This window comes from Phacochoerus africanus, chromosome 8 (assembly GCF_016906955.1).
Source record: "Phacochoerus africanus isolate WHEZ1 chromosome 8, ROS_Pafr_v1, whole genome shotgun sequence".
NCBI lineage: Eukaryota > Metazoa > Chordata > Mammalia > Artiodactyla > Suidae > Phacochoerus > Phacochoerus africanus.
The window spans coordinates 164674192-164694151 of NC_062551.1; the positions used below are offsets into that span (position 1 = coordinate 164674192).

A 19960-nucleotide genomic window follows, 5' to 3' on the forward strand; every position below is an offset into this window, starting at 1 on the left:
TTTTTTTTTGGAGGCGGGGAGCAAGTTGATCCACTTTTAATACGGAGTCAGAAGAAAAATCTGGTTTTGTCCCCCCAAATCCACCCACCTCCATTATTTGGGTTAATATGTTTCAGTTGCTGCAGCTGGATGAAGGTAGCCCTGGGTCCATCCACCAGGAAGTGCTGTCATTATCTGCAATGCCATCCAGCTCTCGAGGAGGCTATCAGCTTGGGGTCTACTCTGTAATTATTTCAGAGCTCCAATTTGCTTTAGCGGAGTCAACAGCTCCCCTCTCTCTTGAGCATGCTTACTAGATTGGTGCAGCCACCTACGCACTCTTTACCAATAAAGACCCCAGGTACCGTTCTGGCTCCCATGAGCTGTTGCAGGTAATCTTGAATCTCGTTGAATCACTGGTGGCTGTGATATTGACACGTTCCAAAAGCCCTTCTTTGAAGGGCAGTTGGCTGGGGAGCTCCTGGGTCCCTCTGCAGTAGGGCAAGTGGGCTCGATGAACACCACCGCCTTCCCAGGCTGCGTTTTGCTGCTCACAAACGCTTGAGCCAGGCTGACGGGCGGCTGCCTCCCAGAGGAAACCTCAATTGCAGGTATTGCTCAGGTGTAAAACCTCATTGTGGTTTTAATTTGCATTTCATTAATGATTAATGGTGCTAAGCATCTTTTTTTCTTTTTTTTCTTTTTGGCTGCACCCAAAGCATATGGAAGATCCAGGGCCGAGGATTGAATTTGAGCCGCAGCTGCAACCTATGCCACAGCTGTGGCGATGCTGGATCTTTAATCTGCTATGCCACAGTGGGAACGCCTAAGCATCTTTTAAAGTGCTATCTGTAAGTTTTCTTTGGTGAAGTGTTCCTATCTTTTGATGAAGTGATTTGTTTTCTTATTACTGAGTTCTTTATGTATACTGGATGCAGGTCCTTTGTGGGCTATGTGATTTGTAAATACTTGCTCTTAGTCTATACCTTTTTTTTTAAACTCTCTTAACAGGATCTTTCACAAGCAGATGTTTTTAATTTTGAGGAAGTCCAGTTTATCTTTGTTTTATTTTATGGATTGCTTTTGGCCACCCCTGTAGCACACAAAAGTTCCCTGGCTAGGGACTGAACCTGCACCACAGCAGTGACCTGAGCCACTGCAGTGACAGTGCTGGATGCCTAACCCTCTGAGCCACACAGGAACCCTATGGATTGCTCCTTTTCTCTTTCTTTCTTTTTCTTTTTCTTTCTTTTTTTTTTTTTTTTTTTGGTCTTTTTGCCTTTTCCAGGGCCGCACCCACAGCATATGGAGGTTCCCAGGTTAGGGGTCTAATCAGAGATGTAGCTGCTGGCCTACGCCAGAGCCACAGCGACATGGGATCCAAGCTGTGTCTGCAACCTACATCACAGCTCAGGGCAACGCCGGATCCTTAACCCACTGAGCAAGGCCAGGGATCGAACCTGCAACCTCATGGTTCCTAGTCAGATTCGTTAACCACTGAGCCACAACGGGAACTCCTCCTTTTTTCTTTTAACCTAAGTTAGCCTAACCAAAAGTCACAACATTTTTCTCTTGGGTTTTCTTCTGGAAGTTTTATAGGTTTTACATTGAGGCCTATAAAACTTTTTTTTCCTTTTTTCACATGTAGGCCTTTAATTGTTTCAACACCATCTGTGGAAAAGACTATCCTTTCCCCATTGAACGGCCTTTGCACTTCTGTCAAAAATCAATCAATGGCCCTGGTGGCTGAGAAGGTTAAGGACTTGGCATTGTCACTGCTGTGGCTTGGATAGCTGCGGTGGCACAGGTTTGATTCCTAGCCTGAGAACTTCTGCATGTGTGGGCATGACCCCCACAAAAAAAATCAATGAAGGATATTATATATGGCACTATTTCCAGGCCCTCTATTCTGTTCCACTGACCTATTTGTCTCCCCTTTTGGTAATATCACACTATGCAATCTCACATTGTAAATAAAATTCCTAAAGGTGAATTCTCTTAGAACAATTCTGTATCTAATAAATGTTCTGTTGTGTTGAACACATTCTGGGTTATGAGATATTTAAAAGCCCCAACTAATGTTTTGGTGAAAATCTTGGATCAAAGTTGGATGGTAGCAGAGTTGACAACTCCGTACGAAGGTGCTGAAAGGATGCTGAAACATCTGTGGCTTCGGGCAAATCCCCTGGCCCAATTAAAACTCCTGAGAGTCACCTGACACAAACTAAAAGGGTCATATAATGACAAGATGACCAGCCTTTGAAGAACTTATTCTTGAGGACTTGAGAGGCCCCAGAGACAGTCTCCCAAAGAGCTAAGGTGCAGTTAATTTCTTCAGGTAGGGAAGTGGGTATTCATGCTAGAATAACTTAGGTATAAAAGATTATTAAATAATATAATATCATTTGGTAGTTGGAGGCAAATGAGGCTAGGGATATGTGGGTTATATTTTGGGGGGTTCCACTTGGAATTTTTATAAATTTTGTTGAAGTTTTTAACTGTACCATAAACTCATCACTAATTCTAGAAATAAAGCTAATCAATGTTTAGAGCAACGACCAAGATAACGTTGGGAAATGTGTGTGTGATGTAGCCTTCTAGAAATCTCTATGAATTGTGGGATTCAAAAGAACTGTGAAAAGCCTGAAAATTGAAGAGGCTGTGGAAACTTCTGTTAGGTTCCTGGAGAGAGAAAGAGGGCCCATCAAGATCTTCAGGAGGGAAAAGAATCCAGTCTTACTCAAGTTTCTAAAGACGTCGACTCATCTGCAGTCCCAGGGAGACACCAGGAAACAGAGTTTCAGCATTAGAAATGGTCAGAAATTCTCCTACATGAAAACAGATAGCTCCAGCTGCCCCCAGAATCATTGGCCCAGCTACTGGGGACAGATGGAAGGAAAGGCCATTCAGTTAGAGATGTATGAGGCTCCAAAAGTTGAGAGTATTTTAGAGGACGGCCACCCCTGGCATGAGGAAAGTGGGCTCTTGGTTGGGTCCTGTAATGCGATACTATGAGTGGAGGATACCAGCAGTGGAGCAACGATAGCAGAACCTCTGAATCTGACAAAGGGAGTCGCCAAGGCTACCAAGGCCTCAGTGTCAGGTGGCTACGTGCCAGATGCTATGACCACTTTAGCAACTGGGAGGGTTTATAACTATAGGGTGATTCAGATTTTTTTTCTCTGCTGTATCAGTGGGTGTGAGAAAAGATGGCTACTTTTGAACTGATGCTGGAGACACACTTCTGGGAGGCAGAAGAAACAGGAGCCAAAGCTCTAAACAGCATGAATCAAATCTGCCATATAACAGGCCAGGACTAGGGCTACCCTGAGGTAGGGCTTTGGGGAAAATTTCAGCTGCCAGATCCAGAGCAGTCTTTTAGGTTCTTCCACTTATGGAAATAAGCACAGGAAAAGGAGGAAGGAAGGCAACTCAAGTCCTCGAGTGAAGGAAACTCCATCAACTGAGATGACTGCAGATACACAGCAAGGACTCCAATGACTACTACACCTGAGGACTTTATGGTACAGATGAAAGCCCTAATAATGATCACGTAGGTTTTTGGGGAAAGAGCTATGAGGGTGAGGACTTCTGAGCCCCTGAAAGGCAGAGCACTGGAGGAAGTGGGAAGTGAGACAGCTCCCGGCCAAGAAGAAATCCCAGCTACAGCATTCCTAAGGGTGAAGCCCATCAGAGAACAAGGGAGTGGAGATGGACCTGGAGTTTGAACAGTCTTTGACCCCCCAAGAGGAGCCAGCCAGGCAAAGAGCCCATCTTTGTCTTGTGGAGGGAGAAGCAGCCAAGCGAACACCAAGCACTAAGCACAGCTTGATAGTGAATTCACAAGTGAGGCTTGAGTTTCCTACGGGTCTCGCGGAGACGGTAGAAGCAGTGAGGTGAAAAACCAATTAAGGAGTTCCCGTCGTGGTGCAGTAGTTAACGAATCCGACTAGGAACCATGAGGTTGTGGGTTCGATCCCTGGCCTTGCTCAGTGGGTTAAGGATCCGGCGTTGCCGTACGCTGTGGTGTAGGTCGCAGACACCGCTTAGACCTGGAGTTGCTGCGGCTGTGGTGTAGGCTGGTGGCTACAGCTCCACTCTGATTATACCCCTAGCCTGGGAACCTCCATATACCATGGGAGCGGCCCTAGAAAAGGCAAAACCAACAAACCAAAAAACCCTCTTAAAACTGTGGTTATATGTTGGACCCTGGCAGTGCTCAGGAAAGGTAGGTACATTATAGGGATCAAGTTCAGACTCTTTCAAGTGTTTACTGGAGTTCTCTTGTGGCACAACGGGTTAAGGATCTGGCATTGTCACTGCAGCGGCTTGGGTCCCTGCTGTGGCATGGTTTTGATCCCTGGCCCAGGAATTTCCATATACCGCCGGTGGCCAAAAAAGAAAACGTTTGTGGGAAGTGTGTAGGGGTGTCCTGTGCTCATCCAGGCGTGGAAGCTGCAGGAAAATCAAGGTGAGGAAGAGCCCAAAGTTCCCGTCCTCCTGGTTTCCATTCTGAGTCCTCTATGTTACAGCTTTAATTTGGGGGATTCCCAAAATTCAAAAGGTGCAAGTAGAGGGTGGCATGGAAGGAGCAAACCAGGAACAAGTTTCTCTACGAATTGGCTGTGACGGGGCTTAGGGTAAGGAGCCGCAGATTGCAGCTGGAAATCCAGATCCTTTAGAAAATAGTGCAGCAAGTCTATATTGTCTGAGAGCGATGATTTTAAAAATCACTTTGAAGACCTACTCACTAACTTTATCATCTCCGGAGCTCCCGTCGTGGCTCAGTGGTTAACGAATCCGACTAGGAACCATGAGGTTGCAGGTTCGATCCCTGGTCTTGCTCAGTGGGTTAAGGATCCGGCATTGCCATGAGCTGTGGTGTAGGTTGCAGACGTGGCTTGGATCCCGAGTTGCTGTGGTTCTGGCGTAGGCTGGCGGCTACAGCTCCGATTAGACCCCTAGCCTGGGAAACTCCATATGCTGTGGGAGCGGCCCTAGACAAGGCAAAAAGACAGAAAAACCCCCCAAAACTTTATCATCTCTGGGTTCCATAGCCTATGGATTCCCTTTTATGACAGTGAAATAAAAAAACCAGGTGAAGTCTGGGTTCATGTGGGTTTCCTGGCTCTGAAGAGACAGTCTAAAATAGTCCAGCACGCTGTGCTCCCTATACAAGATGGCTTAGCCACTTCCTATGGAGTCCGTTGTTTCCAGAATTGGATGTCAGAGCAGGTATCATAAAATCTCTATGACTACAGAGGACATAAACGGCAGATTTTATGTCTTGTGTAGGTCTACCGGTCTGAAGGGATGGTGTTTGGTTTCGAAGCCTCTGTTACTGTTCAGAGGTTACTGGAGAAAGCGATTGGTCATTTGCACTTACCTGGAAGTATTTATTTATTCACATACACACACCCACACACACTCATATTCTCCAAAACCTTGGAAAAGCGTGAGCAATAGCTCTTCAAGAGTAAAGAATCTTTTTTTTTTTGGTCTGACCAGATTTTCTTTGAGGAGCTGCCCTGCTCAATTCTCAATCTATGTAACTTGGATGCACCTGACTGTAAACTCAGCCTCCAGGGGTGTCACATGACCTAATCCTGTCCAGTTAGAACATTCCATTTCCATCTAACAGGACGCAGCTCTTGGTTCAGAGATGAGCATGTGATCTAAGCTAGGCTGATGTCTCAACCCTCGGAACGTTTCTGTAACTATATGGAGAAACTTTCGCTTTGCTAGATGGAGTTGCCACGTGTGTGGAATGTGGGCCTGGGGCCGCCAGAGGCGCTTCTTGTCACCACCTGGGGAAACGTCAGAGGGAAGAGCCAAGACTGAATCTGGCTCTTGCTGGCATTATTTGAGCCCCTCTACTTCAGTAGGTTTATTTGGCTTAAGCTAGTTTTCTGTCACATCCAAAAAAGTCAGGCTAGTATATAGTGATCCTGGATCCCATGGGAGACGTTACAACTTGAGTCGTTTTGCTTGATGTCAGTAAAAGAAGATGACAGGCAACGCCACACAAACGGGTAAGAACAGGCCACGGGACGATCTCTACTATTCACCAGTCCCACCCCCATCAACTATGAAAAACGAGAAACATCCATAATATTTACGAAAAACTCTTGCAAGATTGCAGCAGTCACTTGGGTTCTAAATTAGCGTTATCAGGACAGACCTAGGGCGCCGATTCATGAGTCAGCTTACAAGCCCGAAGGGAGCAAATCACGCACCCCCTTGACCCCTTTTAGGAGTTCAGGGCTTTGGTAACTTTGCTGAACTCCTGAGCTCAGGATTGTCCTAGCAATTAATGACACACCAATGTCAGTTTCAGGGACATCCAAGTAGGTGCTATGTTAGAAAAATGAAGAAGCGAGAAGGTCTTATTTATCAAGCTGTCTGGTAGTGAGATGTAACACTATTTAAAAAGCAGTGTTCCTGGATCAAAAGTGGAAAATCATAGGTAAATTCTGAAAGAGAAAGCAGGTGTGTCAGGTGCTAGATGATATCTCACTTGCCTGTAGGTTCCCCAGGGCTAGGCTGGTTGCTTCTGGTAACTGGCTATTATTGACCTCTGAATACACTGATGTTTTCTCTTCACTAGCTCTACTCACAGGCCACTGAGCATCAGGCTCTGACTTAGGTCAAGCAGGAGCCTTGGACACCATGCTCATGGTGGCATTTGACTGCGTGGTTCAGGGCAGTTCATAACTATGCTAAATATGAGTACAGATTTGGAGAGAGGAGTGATGGGTAGGACCAAAGCCAAGTGTATGTGTTTGGAGATCCTCTCCAAAGAAAATACACAAAGCTTCCCAAAGGAGAGGACCAGAGCATCCTCCAAAAGAAATGGCTTTAAGGTCTGATTAATTGGGTAGTATAGAACATTTGACATTTTTGGCTGCCTGGCATCTGCACACCCTTCCGTTTTGGAGGACTTCCAAATCAGATGGGAGGCAGGGCCCATAAACTCTGATATGATGTTAAATGTGGTGCCAGAAGATGCAAGAATGAAAGAAAATGCTACTTTAGGATTTGGGGCTGCCCATTAAGCTCAAAAGAGCTAATTGATGGCATAACATAGAGCCTGAGAGTGGGAGAGGAAAGTCACAGTGATTGAGCGAAATAATTTACCACTGACGGGCGGGGGGGAACCCATGAAAAAATCTGCCTCCTTTCTTCTGACCCACTTGGGAGGCATTAGGGTTCATGAGGAAGCCCTCTTCCAGGCACTACTAGAGGTCCCGTGTGGGGAACAGAGTGAGAAAACTGGACAGTGGTTCTTTTTTTTGTTTTGTTTTCGCCACTCCACTGCATAAGGAGTTCCTGGGTCAGGGATCAGATCCAAGCCGCCGTTGCAACCTCACCTGCAGCTGCGGCAGTGCTGGATCCTCAACCCATTGTGCTGGGCCAGGGGATCTAGCCTGAGACCTAGGGCTCCCAAGACGCTGTTGATTTCCTTACACCGCAGCAGGAACTACAATGTGTGTTTCTATCTATATTACTGTCCTGGGCCCTGCAAATGTTAGAGGTGGGTCTGACCTTAGAACAGAGACAAAGCTGGGCGTTAGGAGGCTGTAGACTCAAGAAATCGACTCCGGCTTGTGTCCTCTCCATTCTTCCTCCCTGCTCCCTCCAGGGCATTTCTTTGTCCTTCTTTGGCTTTCTGAACATTGGCTCCCTCTGCAACTCAGCTCTCATGGTGGACCACAGCTACAGCCAGCTCCAGTGCCCATGCTAGAGGCCCAACCCCTTGAAGAGATCCGTTCTTACTTGGGGCACTATTTGCAAGTATTTGTAAAAGAGACTTTAACTCAGCCTGTGTCCCATCACCTATGGCCAGGGGCAAGGTCATAGACAGGTTGAGAAGAGGAATATCTTGGTGAACTGGATAGAGTTATTAAAAAGTGTCCACTGTAATGGAGTAACTGATCAACCAGCCTGGGTCATCGATCTACTCATACTCTCAAGTCTTAACCCATGAACAGTATTTTGGGGGCTGGTTAATCTATCCAGTGAGGTCCTATTAGTGAACCACCTGGAAGAGCAAGGGAGAAAAATACTGCCAATTACCAATAAAGAAATTCTCAACCAGAGAGACTGTAATCTCATTTTGCAGTGAGTCTTTTTAGGGTGGGGGTGTGCTAGTTACCTAATCGCTCACCCGTGTGGACTTTTCCACCTCCTCAACGTCTCTCAAATCTACACAGGGCTCTCCATCTTTTGCCTATATTGTTTCTTTCTTGCTTTTTAGGGGCCACACCTGTTGCATATGGAGGTTCCCAGGCTAGGGGTCTAATCGGAGCTACAGCTGCCGGCCTACGCCACAGCCACAGCCACAGCCACACCAGATGCAAGCCTTGTCTGTGACCTACACCACAGCTCATGGCAATGCCAGATCCTTAAGCCACTGATTGAGGCCAGGGATCAAACCCTCAACCTCATGTTTCCTAGTCAGATTCGTTTCCAATGGGCCATGACGGGAACTCCCTATGCTGTTTCAGCCATGTTTTGTCTTTAAATATCTTCTGAGTTTGTCCCTTTAATTCACTCTGCAATCTGTAATGATTCTCAAATACAAATCTGCCCCCAGTGCTCTGAGCATAAAGTAGCTTTCCTTATCTTGGCTTGAAAGGTTCTCTGCGCTTACCCTGCAGCTTCATCCTTCTCTGTCATCTGCTCCCTTCATTCTCAGGCCAGCTGGCAGTACCTCCAGTGCCCCTGAGAAACACATGCCTCCCTTGGGGCTTTAAACACCCTCTTCTCCCTGTGTGCCTATATTTCTCTCTGGCCTTGTCACCTAACCAGAAAAGGAACCAGTGAAACTGAGTAGGACCCTCTGGGGCTCCTGGAGACAAAAGCCTTTCTTCTGAATTTTTTTCTTTTTGGGGGGTCTTTTTAGGGCTGCACCTGTGGCATATGGACGTTCCCAGGCTAAGGGTCGAATCAGAGCTATTGCTGCGGGCCTACACCACAGACACAGCAACACGGGATCAGAGCAACCTATACCACAGTTCACAGATCCTTAACCCACTGAACAAGGCCAGGGATCAAACCGGAGTCTTCATGGTTACTCACCGGGTTCAGTACCGCTGAGCCACCATGGAAACGCCCCCATTTCTTATTTTTCTGAAATAGGCATCATGCAGCTTCTATGACCTTCCTGGAGTGCCAAAGGACAGGTTCAAACAGTTGCTAATCGGGAAGGGGAGGGGATGCAGAGACCAGGGAGGAGCAGCCAAGAAACAATGGTGCAGCCTAGGGGCAGGGGCCTGGTTCCTCCTCAAGAAATATACTTAACAATATCTTTGAGTTCTTCTGTAGGACTAAAACCCCCAACAAATAAAAGCTGTTACGAAGCATTCTTCATTCCAGAAAGGAGGACAACCAGAACCAGTCCCGGGGCCGCTAAACACCATCCCTGAAGCTTGCACTTACCGCATACTTATCTGTGGCCCTGTTTGCCCCTCCCAAACTATGAAACCGCTTCCTATTCTTTCCCAAAGGAGGACACAGTCTTTAGGGCATTAGCCTGCTGTGGCTTTTGCATACTTATCTGTGGCCCTGTTTGCCCCTCCCAAACTATGAAACCGCTGCCTATTCTTTCCCAAAGGAGGACACAGTCTTTAGGGCATTAGCCTGCTGTGGCTTCCTTTGCCTGGCAAAGCAATAAAGCTATTTTTTTTCTCCTTCACCCCAAACTCTGTCTGCGTTTCTGTTCAGGACAGGTGGACAGAGGCGGAGTTTCAGCAACACCAGCTTTGATATGATTTTCAGGTGTATGGGGCTTTCTAGTAGGCATTTGGATAGGAGAAGGGATGCTTTAGGAGGCCGAGGAGGGTGCTCTTCAGAGGTCAGAATGGGTGATGGGCTTTCACCTGGAGGAAAGACTTGCTTTTGCAGAGAGGAAGGCAAGGAAGCAAGGATGGTGCAAGTTCATAGGCGCTGGCTGGGGAAGTGAGGAGGGGGCGAGACGCCTGGTGCTCTCTGAAGTGAAAGGCAGGTTGCTTTTACTGATCTCAGGGTGGAGGACAGTCGTTTGAGACAAGTGGTAAAGATTTGGAATGTCAGAGAAAGCGCACTGAGGCTGAGTAAAATGAATGCCGATTGTGACCAGAGACCAACCCAGAGAGAAACTGGTGAACTTGGGTTTGCTTTACCTACGCCTAGCCACCTGAGCACAAGAGCAGAAGGAGGACTCTTATTTTGGTCTGGGATTTAGCTTTGGCAGGGAAATTTTGGAAGGACAGAAGGGAGACACAGTTGAAGCTATTAGGAGAAAATTGCTAAAAAGAAACACCTTGGGGAGTTCCCATTGTGGCTCAGAGGAAATGAATCCGTAACCATGAGGTTGGGGGTTTGATGCCTGGCCTTGCTCAGTGGGTTAAGGATCCCACACTGCCGTGAGCTTTGGTGTAGGTCTCAGACATGGCTTGGATCCTGTGTTGCTGTGGTGTAGGCCTGCAGCTGTGGCTCCGATTAGACCCCTAGTCTGGGAATCTCCATGAGCCATGGGTGTGGCCCTGAAAAGACAAAAAATAAAAAATAGGAGTTCCCGTCGTGGTGCAGTGGTTAACGAATCCGACTAGGAACCATGAGGTTGCGGGTTCGATCCCTGGCCTTGCTCAATGGGTTAAGGATCCGGCGTTGCCATGAGCTGTGGTGTAGGCTGCAGACACAGCTCTGATTCCGCGTTGCTGTGGCTCTGGCATAGGCTGGCGGCTACAGCTCTGACTCTCCAGTTAGACCCCTAGCCTGGGGACCTCCATATGCCGCAGGAGCGGCCCAAGAAATGGCAAAAAGACAAACAAGACAAAACAAAACAAAAACACCTTGGGTTAAGCCTATGGTTCCTAGTACTTGCACTAGTCGATGACAAAGTTCATCAGCTTTGAACACCACATTTGAAGGGTCTTACAGTCATTTCTTGGGAAGGATGTTTCTTTAGATTGAAGTTATATTCCTTCTATATTTTGATATTAAAATGCCTTTAGGAGTTCCCGTTGTGGCACAGAGGAAACAAATCCGACTAGGAACCTTGAGGTTGTAGGTTCAATCCCTGGCCTTGCTCATTGGCTCAGTGGGTTAAGGATCTGGCATTGCCATGAGCTGTGGTGTAGGTCGCAGACATGGCTCAGATCCTGCGTTGCTGTGGCTGTGGTATAGGCCGCTGGCTCCGGCTCCGATTAGACCCCTAGCCTGGGAACCTCCATATGCCATGGGTGCAGCCATAAAGAGACAAAAGATGAAAAAACCAAAAAACAAACAAAAAACCCCTTTAAATTATGGAGTTCATTGGTGGCCTAGCAGTTAAGGACTCAAGAGTTGTCAGTTGTCACTACTGCGGCTTGGGTTTGATCCCAGGCCTGGGAACTTTTTTATGCCATGGTGCAGCCAAAAAAAAAGCTAAAGGGAATTTTTTTGTGGCACAGAGAGTTAAGGACCTGGTGTTGTTACTGCAGCAGCTTGGGTTACTGCTGTGGTGTGTGTTTGATCCTTGGCCTGGGAACTTCCACATGCTGTGACTGAAGCCAAAAAAAAAAAAAATTATAGGTAATGTGTTTGTTTCCTAGGGCTGGCATAATGAATTACCATAGACGGAGTGAATTAAAACAATTGAATTATATTCTCTCACAATTGTGGAGAAGTCCGAAATCAAGTTGTTGGAGGACTGGTACTTTCTAAAGACTCTGAAGGAGAATCTGGTGCCTCTCTCCCAGCTTTTGGTGGTTTTAGGCAATTCTTGCTCTTTGCCATGTACATGTCTCACTTCAGTTTCTGCCTCTGTCTTCACATTGCCTTCTCGTCTGTGTCTCAAAGGGAGATTTGCCTTTTCCATAAGGATACCCCCCAATGCCTGTGTTTGGCAAGAAAAAAAGAAAAAGAAAGGTTGGCGCGGGCTGGAGAGAGTTGTCTATTTGAGTTGAGATTTCAGAGAGGGAAGAGTTTATGAGTATCGTATTGTCTGCTTCTTGTTTGCAGGTCTTGGGAGAACGCAGAAGATACACCAACCACAAGACCTATCAGGGTAGGATACTGAGCTGGATTCCTCCATTGCCCTGAAAAAGAAGACAAGGACCACTTTTGAGGGGTGGTGAGGGAGCACAGCCAGAAGTCAGCACTGTAAGGAGGGAATCAATGGGGAGTGTGAGGTTAAGACATCAGCCGCGGAGGTCAGGCAGAGGCTAAGAAACAGTGACGCTATTGGAGAAGAAGATGGAGAGGGTAAACAGAGGGTGCTGTCTTGCCTGATCCTTTGACTTTAGGAGAGTTAGCCAGTTTAAAAGGAAGGATAAATTGGGAGGGATAAATTAGGAATTTGGGATTAACAGATGCACACTACTCTACATAAAATAAACAACAAGGACCTACTGCATAGAACAGGGAACTATATTCAATATCTTGTAATAACCTATAATGGAAAAGCATCTGAAAAAGAACCTATAACTGAATCACTTTTCTGTATATCTGAAGCACCATAAATCAATTATAGGTCAATAAAGAAAAAGCAGGAGTTCCTGTTGTGGCTCAGTGGAAATGAACCTGACTGGTATCCATAGGGACGCAGGTTTTTTGTGTTTGTTTGTTTGTTGCTTTTTAGGGCCGCACCTGCGGCATATGGCATATGGAGATTCCCAGGCTAGGGGTTGAATCTGAGCTACAGCTGCCGGCCTACACTACAGCCACAGCAACGCCAGATCCGATCCGCATCTGCAACCTATACCACAGCTCACAGCAATGCTGGATCCTTAACCCAACAGGGATCAAACCCACAACCTCATGTTGCCATGAGCCGTGGTGTAGGTCGCAGATGTGGCTCGGATCTGGAGTTGCTGTGGCTGTGGTGTAGGCCAGCAGCTACAGCTCGGATTCGACCCCTAGCCTGGGAACTTCTATATGCTGCACCTGCGACCCTGAAGCAAAAAAAAAAAAAAAAAAAAAACCCAAAACCAAAACCCTGCAAAGGTCAGTGAAAGTTATCGCTTTTCACAAGCGTCTCCCTTACTAGATGGTAGGCTCACCAAGGACAGAAGGAGTGGCTTACCGAGTACGTCGCATAAGCTCTAGACGGTGATAATGGTTTAGATGACCTGAAAGAGCTTTTCATTTTGGATTGTTTTTTCCATCCCTTCAACACTTAGTCCATCTACGTGAGGTGCAATTCTCATATTGCATATGTGATACGTGCGATGATCAATTACACTTCTTTTGTCCGCAATATGACATTATTTTGCTTTGAATGCCTAATTCCTTATACTGGGGGTCCCTCAGGTAGGTGCCTCTGCTTATACATCCACCAGCTTAGGTGCCTTCACTTAGCCCTAACATTGCATAGTGTAGAATTTCACACGCTGGTACTGAGAGGGGAGAAACAGGATCCTGAGTGAGGTCTGGGGAGTAAGAGTGCTCTTCAGCCAGTGCTGCCTTCGCGAGAAGCGTAGGATGAGCCGATGACAAGGCAGTCTCTATGAATTACAAGAAAGTCACTGCGGTGTCATTTTTCAATCAAGTGCTCAGATCTGAAGACCTAAATGACCAGGCCTTTGACATTCCATGCTTACCCTTTTCTTATTCCAAGGGTGATCTTTAAGGCCTAGAAGTTGAATCATTTCTCCAGATTTTAAGGATGATGGCCATGCAGAAGTGTCTGGGGAGGCCGCAAGAGGCTTTTTCCTTTAAAAATAGATTTTATAAAATATTTCTAAAGGATGACTGTGATTTTATTGCTCATAGAAGCAGTGGGAAATGCTATGAATGTGTGTGTGTTTTTTTTTTAAATCAAAATTATCCAATATGGGAAACACATAAGACTGTTTCTAGATGTGAGACCAGTGGAATTACAGGGAGATTATTGTACATTCCAGAAAGGAAGCATGAACTACAAATTGTTCCAAACTATTGAAATAATGACCGCAGGAAGTGAGCATACTTTAAAACCCTATATGGTGTTACATTTCAGAAATGAGCTGGGCTGGAAAATGAAACCAGCTTCTCTTGCTGCTGAGTTTTTCTGAATTTCCTACAAGCTGCTTGGAATTTTGCAAACAATTCACAGCTGATAAAATAAAAGGGCAGGGGAACTGCGTGTCTGGTGAAGACCCTAGAGGCATCCAGCAGGAGCGAAGGGTCACATTCTGCCCCTTGAAGCTCTGTAACCAAAAACTATACAATTAAAAACATTTTTTTGGAGTTCCCGTTATGGCTCAGGGGTAACAAACCTGACTAGTATCCATAAGGACACAGGTTCAACCTCTGGCCCCACTCAGTGGGTTAGGGATCCAACATTGCTGTGAGCTGTGGTGTAGGCCAGCAGCTGCAGCTCTGATTCAAACTGGGAACTTCCATGTGCTAAGGGTGCAGCCCTAAAAAGCAGAAAAATGTCTCTTCTTTTTGTTCTTTTAAATAAATGGGAATCAACGGAAGAACTACAAAAGGGGCAATCAGGGTAACCTCAATTTAGACCGCCTCCGAATCTTCTTGGAGAGTTGAGCTTTTTTTGTGACTTGTTTATTCAGTCAAAGACCCTTCCCTGGCTCCCCACCGGGCACTAGGCCTGGCGCTGGGCCCTGATGACTTGAGGATCTCCTCTCCACCTACGAGGACCTCCAAGGGCAGGAGGGGCGAGTTAGACCTGGAAACAGACACTCTGAACATGGTGTGGGAAGGGCTGTATGGAAACCAGTACAGGAGACTGAGTGATCAAGCTTTGGGATCAGATGCACATCAGAGGGAGTTTGCCACTTTACAGGGGAGGGGGAGTTGTGTGGAGGAGAAAGTTTCTGCTGTTTTGGGAACTGCAGTACTTCAGAATAGCTACTTCTCAGGAGGGACAGGAAGTAAGGTATGAGAAAAGACTGGAGAAGAAGGCAGGGGTTAGACCATCAAAGCTTTGAACGGTAGGCGAAGTTGCAGAAACTTTTTCCTAAGGACAATGGAATTACCGGGGCAGTTTATGCAAGGGAGTGAGGTGTTCAGATATTTTTCTTGTGAACCATTGCTCTAACTTCGTAGACTGTGAATTGGAAGAGGCAAGGCAGGGACATTATAAGAAGGCTGTTGCCGTCCAATTAAAGGTAACAAAGGACTTGGGTGATTTGATTTTTGGATCGGCTTTCAATTAAACTTTTTTTTTTGTCTTTTGTCTTTTTTGTTGTTGTTGTTGTTGTTGCTATTTCTTGGGCCGCTCCCCGCGGCATATGGAGGTTCCCAGGCTAGGGGTCTAATCGGAGCTGCAGCCACCAGCCTACGCCAGAGCCACAGCAACGCGGGATCTGAGCCGCGTCTGCAACCTACACCACAGCTCACGGCAACGCCGGATCGTTAACCCACTGAGCAAGGGCAGGGACCGAACCCGCCACCTCATGGTTCCTAGTCGGATTCGTTAACCACTGCGCCACGATGGGAACTCCTAAACTTTTTCAGGCTTGGAACTAATCATGTGGTTTGGACAACCCGAGAAGTAAAGAGATTAGATGTTTAAAGCAGGTGCATATACATTTTGGGCAGCCCATATATCACCTCGTCTAGGAAGCCTTTACTCAGCTGCATGTGGGCGGAGATCATCACTGTTTGGGGGGCTCATACAGCACTTGGCTATTATGGCATAATTCTATAATCATAGGCATATTATGTGTGCCTGTAATTATTTACTCTTCTGTTGGCCCTTCCTCTGTGGACTCCGGACTCAATGTTAGGCATTGAGTCTTATTCGTTTTGTATCCTCCAGTGTTTGGAAGCATCAATAAACATTCACTAAGTGAATGAGGGGAGAAGCTGTACGATGTAGGGGAAAGGCATTGAACTGGCTGGTGGGACCTGGGGCTCTCAGCCTTTCTCTGCTACTCAGTGGCTGCGTGGCTTTGAACAAGTCTCCTCACTGGTCTGGGTCTCAATTTCCTCATCTGTAAAATGAGAATAAAAATACAACCCTCCTCAGGGTTATAGAGATTAAACGAGGTAACAGCTCACCAGCTGCCTGCCCTGTTTAAGCCCTGCCCTGGTGAAACAGCCTGGGCTATTGTTCCTGTCATTTGGATCTCATTTGCTCTCTCTCTCCTGGTGAGAGCTGAGCTGAAAGCTATTGCCTTGATGGAGGGGAAGTTTGCAGCAGTGGCAAAACATACCATCCAGGTGGCCCCTGTTTTGCTAGAAGGGCAGGTACCAAAAAGAGGGGAGCCTGTTAGGCTACAGAGAGAGACCTGCTTTTTTGGGTGATCCCAAAAGCTGAAGGAGGACCCAGAGTGGGAAGATCTACCTCATGTGCTGATGGGTCTGAGGAAGCCCTCAAACAGTGGCCTCTAAGTCCAGAAATTTAGCAGCATTGGGAGAAATGCCACTTCTATGAAAACTACACATTCATCTAATGTCATAATTTCTCAATGCCTTGGGCTGAGATGATTGACCCTACCATGGTTTTCCAAGATTTAGGAAAGATGTAGAGGAGAGAGAAAATATTGCAAGTGCCACGTAAAAGGAATATCATTCTGAAAATATAAAAAATGAAGATATTCGATAGTGCTTTCTCAAGAGATGACTATCAATTCCCAGGAGAGCTGTCTTTCTAGAGGACCCCCTGCACTGCTGTCTTTACATTGTGAAGGCAAACTTTACATCAAAACATCAAAATGCAATACATGCCCATCTTGGAAGGCATGTGGCTGGTGAGGTCCTGAAATCTGCAACTGATAATTTGTAGAGTTTTCTTGGACTCCCATTTATTGAGTGAGTTTATTTAGCTGTGTGAACTTGGCCTTATCACGAGACAAGTGGTCAAGGGAAGATAATGAGAAAGGGAAAAAAAAGAGGGGATTGAGTCCTCCTCCAAAGGCTAAAGCCAGTCCTGGTGTTAAAGATAGTGACCTTAAAAAAGTAATAAAAGTATGTTTCCATTTTTCAAGGCTTTTAAAAAATACTGTGTGCTCAGATGGCACCTTTAATCACGAAGAACTTTTGGCTGAGTTCCAGGCTGATTCTGCTGGCACAGAGAGCTCTGAGATCATACCCTATATTCAGTACACAGAAGAAATATTTCATCCATCTCTGAAATAAAGAGGGGGAAATGGAGCATATTTGAACTGTTTCATAGCAAGACCAGACTGGGGTGAAAAGCGAAGGACACTCTGTCCATTTGGAGTTACAGAAAGGTACTATTAATTCAAAGTACCTAGGTGGCTTTTTTTGTTTTTGTTTTTGTTTTTTCATTCTCAGAGTGTGTCACAATGAACTAAGAAGCTTGCCTAAATCTGAAGGCAATCTCCAATTTCATAGATATATAAATGAAGGCAGATTTGGTGATTTACCTAAGACTAAATTAAAAAAAGGGAGGAAAATGGGGGAAAACCCTCCCCCAAAACCCCCCAAAACAACAACTCCCAAAGTAGCAGGTTATGACCTAGGAGTTTGAGCTCTTAGAGCTGAATTTAATCCACACCCAGGCCAAATATAATTTTCCAGGATGGAACTGGTCCAGGGCACCAGAGCTAACATTCTCTACCTTTGCCAAAGAGCCCGAGGCACTTTGGTGACAAGCAGTTGGAATCTCATTTCTGCTTCTCAACCGAAAGAAAGTAAGGCCAGCATCATTTGACAGGCCCTTCCCACCATGGCAGGGCACTGTTCAAGCCCATCCAAAGGAAGTATGCTCCCCCTTGATTCATCATGGTATCTTTCATCACTGTGATTCTTTGGGGGCCTCCTATCCAGAGGTTTATTTGTTGGACAGTTGGGTCATGTGGTTTTAGAGGCCAAGATTGAATCACACAGCTTTTCTCCATGGGTTACAGTCTTGGGCACTCATTATATACTGGGCTGTTTCTTCACTACACTTCCCAAAGCCTTAGCTGTGGAAAAGGCCTGGGTGATCACTCTGTGTATTGGAAATTGAACCCCCACCATGAACTCTTGAAAAATGGTCCAGGCAAAAGCTGCTAGGGAAATCTGAGAGCCATTATCTTTTCCACACTTACACGCTTCACCTTCATTTTGTTTGGGAATGCACAGGGACACCCATGAACCAAAATAAACCAACTTGCCCTTGCCTGATTGTGCTGTTTTTTTGAGTTATCCAACGTGAGTACTTCTGGCTCCGATATGATGAAGTAAAGAGTCTGCTGGGAAGCCAGCCACAAATCGGAGGTGATCTTCCAGCATCCTCTACCTAGAGAAATGGTTCAGGACATTCAAATTAATGTGCCCTGCCCCAAGTTGATTTGGCTTCTGAATCATATTTGGATTTCAGAAATGTAAGAAAGCAAACATATAAGAATTCTGCTGTGTTTTCTCAGCTCAACCTTGTCCATTCATTCTTCCTGGCTCTATTAAATGCATGACTTTATACCCAGTCCATACACATTTTGACTGTCTGCTCCCAGGAACTGTCTGAACTCAGAGCAGCTTTAAGGAAGGCAGAACCACTTTAGGAGGTAGAGGGTGAAACGTGGCAACTCTTCCACAGGAAAGTCAATATAGCAGAGCCACTCAGGGTAGAAGGTTTTGCTAGGGCTTAAATCAGGTTGTCAACTCGAACACAATGGGCTTTGTCATTCCTGTGTAAAGAGGAAGTGGAATAGTTTTTGGCCTCCTGAGACTGTATTGCAGGGTATGCAGAACGGCAATGCCAGGCACAACCTTCAGGAAACACAGATGTGCTTTTTGGCTATTCAGTGTCCCCTAGCAAGTTAATTACCTGTCTCTGAAGTGCGCGTAAATATTCAGCATTTTCATACCGAAGTCTATCAGTTTTAAGAATGCGGGGAGGGACTGGGTGTACGTGGAAGGGGATCTGTCGGGAAACAGAATAGAGCCCTTTCAGCGAGGGATCCCAAAACAGGTGATCTCAGAAATCACACACATGCTGTAAATGCAAGGCATTTTTTCTTTCTTTAACACTCCACTATTCATTTCAGTTGTCGGGAGCTCCCTCTGGGTTCAAAAGTCCTGGGGTGGAAAGCGCAGAACTGCGAAATACCTCCTTAAGAAGAGAAGCCGCGACTGGGCTCAGTGAGCGGCCGGGGACAGTTGCACTGGGCCCATCCTCTGAGCGATAACAATCCTGCAAGTGGGCTTGGGGATCTTTGTTTTATGTGACAACTTATCGCGGGGGGATGAGGAGGGCTGTCCTCGCACCGGGAAGAGGTCCGTAGGGAGGAACTCTATCCAGGGACCTCCTATAAGGACCAGAAGAACGCGCGTCCTGCCAAGTGACAGCACGAGCCCTTCTCCGTCCGCTCCCCTCCCCCGCGGCCAGTCTCCGGGCAGAGCTGTCCCGCGCCAGCCAGTCCTCCCCGCCTCGACTACTCGTCCCAGCGGACCGAGCCTCAGCGGGAGCCCCGCCTGTCTCCGGGCAGCTTGAGGCCCCGAGCGCTCGCCCAGCCTGTCAGTAACCGCCGTTTGCGCTTTCTTTCTTCTTTTTTTTCTCCTCCTCTTTTCTTTCCCCCTTCTGCCTTTGTCCCGCTTAGTAACTGGGCTCCAACCAATCGCCGCCTCACCGGCCGGCGCCGGCTAGCTTCTGATTGGCCCGCTTGGGCGCGCAGCCGTCTCCCGCTCCTCCGCTGGAGCAAGGCAGACAAAAGACGCAGGCTCCAGGCTCCGGCAACCAGGCTCAGCCAATCACCAGCCACCTCAACCTCTCTTCCCCCCTCCTCTCCCCTCTCCTCCGCGCCCCGCCCGCCTCGCGTGCTCCCGGCACTGACTCCTGGCGAGCGGCCAGCGCCCGGGCCCTACCATTCTGATTGAGGCTAGGGGGTGGGAGGATGGAGGCTTCAGGAGCTGAGGACTAGGGAACGGTGAGGAGAGTTGACAGCCGAGGAGGAGGACAGCTTTCTGTACATTGTCTCAGGCACCTGACAGAAGCCCCAACAATTCGAGGCGGGACAGCGTGGAAGGAACAGGGGAGATGTGGCCCGTTCCCCCTGCTCAGCGCGATTGGGTGGCGCCTCAGCGGGGGAGCGTGGGGGCGGGGGGGAGGGTGTCCCCCTCC

At 47.0% G+C, this 19960-nt stretch overlaps 1 pseudogene; it reads right to left on the reverse strand.

Moving 5' to 3' along the window:
- Positions 1 to 228: 228 nt before the first annotated feature.
- On the reverse strand, positions 229 to 9425 carry LOC125133408 (glutaredoxin-1-like; annotated as a pseudogene).
- Positions 9426 to 19960: the final 10535 nt, after the last annotated feature.